The sequence below is a fragment of the Gordionus sp. m RMFG-2023 genome, chromosome 2 (genome assembly GCF_954871325.1).
Source record: "Gordionus sp. m RMFG-2023 chromosome 2, tfGorSpeb1-WG-v2, whole genome shotgun sequence".
NCBI classification, from domain to species: Eukaryota; Metazoa; Nematomorpha; class Gordioida; order Chordodea; family Parachordodidae; genus Gordionus; species Gordionus sp. m RMFG-2023.
In genome coordinates, this window is record NC_088776.1 from 40,026,598 (window position 1) to 40,029,193 (window position 2,596).

Sequence of the window (2,596 nt, forward strand, 5' to 3'; positions counted from 1 at the left end):
ATACCATAGAAAAGTGACAGATGCCATATTTAACTTCTTTGACGTTGGTTAAAATTTATATATTGAAATTCCAATAAAGGTGTACCATAGAAAGGTGACAATTGTCATAATCGTTATTATTTAATTTTCTTGAACTATTTTAGATATAACATATAAAACTGCAATTTTAATGTGTAATATTTTTAAACTTTTATAAAATTTAAACAAGGATAAAACATAGAAATTTTGACAATTATTGATTATTTTGAATTACTGGAAATATATATTGTTAATCAAGTTTGTTATCAGAACGGAGCTACCCTATCTAATTTTATAAAGCGTCCCTAATATATTTTTTTAAGGAAAAATATTGGCACAGCATTTTTCTTAATTTTTTATGGCTTTATTATTAGATTACAAAATATTAAAAAACGATGCTTTCTAACTTCTATAATTAAAGCGTTATTTAATATTAAGTAAAAGTCGTCTTTTACTATTTACAACAACCTAAAATGGCAAGATTTTCCGGGCAATAAGGCATAGGTCAAATTTAAATCACAAATACAAATTTTTTAAATATCTTTGTAGGTTGTTAAATTTTGGTTGGGTCAAAATATAATAGTCCTTGGTAGGATTTTTTGTTATACCCAACACCAAATGGGTCGATCTAGCTTTTTTATATTGTATATTTTTTTAATTTTACTCTACCAACTCGAGTCGCGAAATTCGGTTGTAATTATGAATCTTTATTGTAAACGTAGGGAAATAGTTCAACATTAACATAGAAATAATTATCTTATATTCTCTTTAGTATCTCTTCTTTTAAAATCCAACCCATACTTCTTTAAAAATATATCCCTATATATTAAACTTATACGCAAATTTCATACACCTCTTTTGTAGCTCTCCTTTTTATATTCATCTCAATTTGTTAAGCTTCTACTCAAATTTTAAGTTCCTCTTTTGTATCTCTCCTACATAGGAAACAATTAACACTAATATAGCCTGTACTATCAATTTTCTCTATATGAAATCCAAAATACTTTTTAAAGCATGGCTAAGGTATTGTAACTAACTGTATTTTTTTAGGTACAATTTCGATTTCATCATTTTGAGTGATTTGAATACTATCTCACTAAATGACTAGTCAGAGTCAGAATTCATATATAATTCAGTACATGGTCTTAGTCAATGTGGGACAAGTCGAGATCCCCCTTTCAAAAATTTATCTATTCTTTTAAATATCATTTTAAGCTAATAAAATTCCCTCCTACACACCACTACCTTTTCTTTCTATAAAATATATTCAATATATCTCACTAAACAAGAATTTAAGTAAAAATTAATATTTTTTTAATCAACAACTATAATTCAAAATTTTATAAAAAGTGAATAAATAAAATTACTTTTATAAAAATATAATCTAGCCAAAGGGGTACAAATGTAGGCTTACCAATAATATCTATAAGAAAAACACCATAATACTGCTCCCCCTAGCAAAATCCAGACTAAGGCTATTATTCTGTATCTGTCTGATTCATTTATCAATATTAACTACATAAAAAGGTCCGCACACAGAATCAAATATTTAACCAAAATTTTAAATTAATAAGTCTAATATAAAATTAATTTATTATAATATAACATGTTAAAAATTAAATAAATTATTTGAATATATTTATAATAATATATATGAATATAAAAAAAATCATTAGTTATATTTAGCAGTTACATCCAAAAAATGTTCCAGTTATTTTTTTGCTAAAATGTAACCAGTTTCAGTAACTAGTTACTTTAACAACACAAATTACAATATGCTATTTTCCATAATGATAATTGATTACGCATTCTAACTATGTTTTTATAAAAAATATTTTTAATATAGGCAAATTTAGAGCTGATTTAATTCTGAAAAGCTAAAACTGATATGGGCTAGATAAATATAATAAACAGAATATTTTGATTTTTATATATTTTCTTAAATGTGTAATAAAATTTTTTTTATTAGATTTAATCAAATTTGTTTAATTAATATATTTTTTGTACAAATCAAGATTTATTAACTTAGGAATATAAAACATGAAATATTTTGGTTATATCAACCTTAACATAATAAATGATATAATTAATCTTAAATATTTTAGGCAAAATAATTTGATTCACAATTGTAAAAAATACCAAAAATATTATTATTATATAACTATTTATATATTCTCCCAATATTTTATTTGTTTATATGATTTACAATTTCGCAGATTTGAAATGAAAAAATATATGTTTTTGCAGTAGGTAAATATTCTTTATATTAAATGATAATGATCTGGGCTTTTTTGTAATATCAATTTTATGTCTGATGCAGTGTCTACATGACAGGATTTTTATTAGATGCGACCCCCCCCCCCCCCATATAACTTATATCTAAAAGTCCCGTCGTCTTCTGTGGGGAGTTTCTCACATTATTAATTATATCTCTTTAATTATAATGCTCTCTTCATAAATTTTTAAAGAATAACTTAAAATATTAATGCTCAATTACCAAGTAGCAATTTATTGTGTATCCAAAATAGTCACTTTTAAGAACTTATCAATTAATAGCCTTCTTATATAAAATGAATGC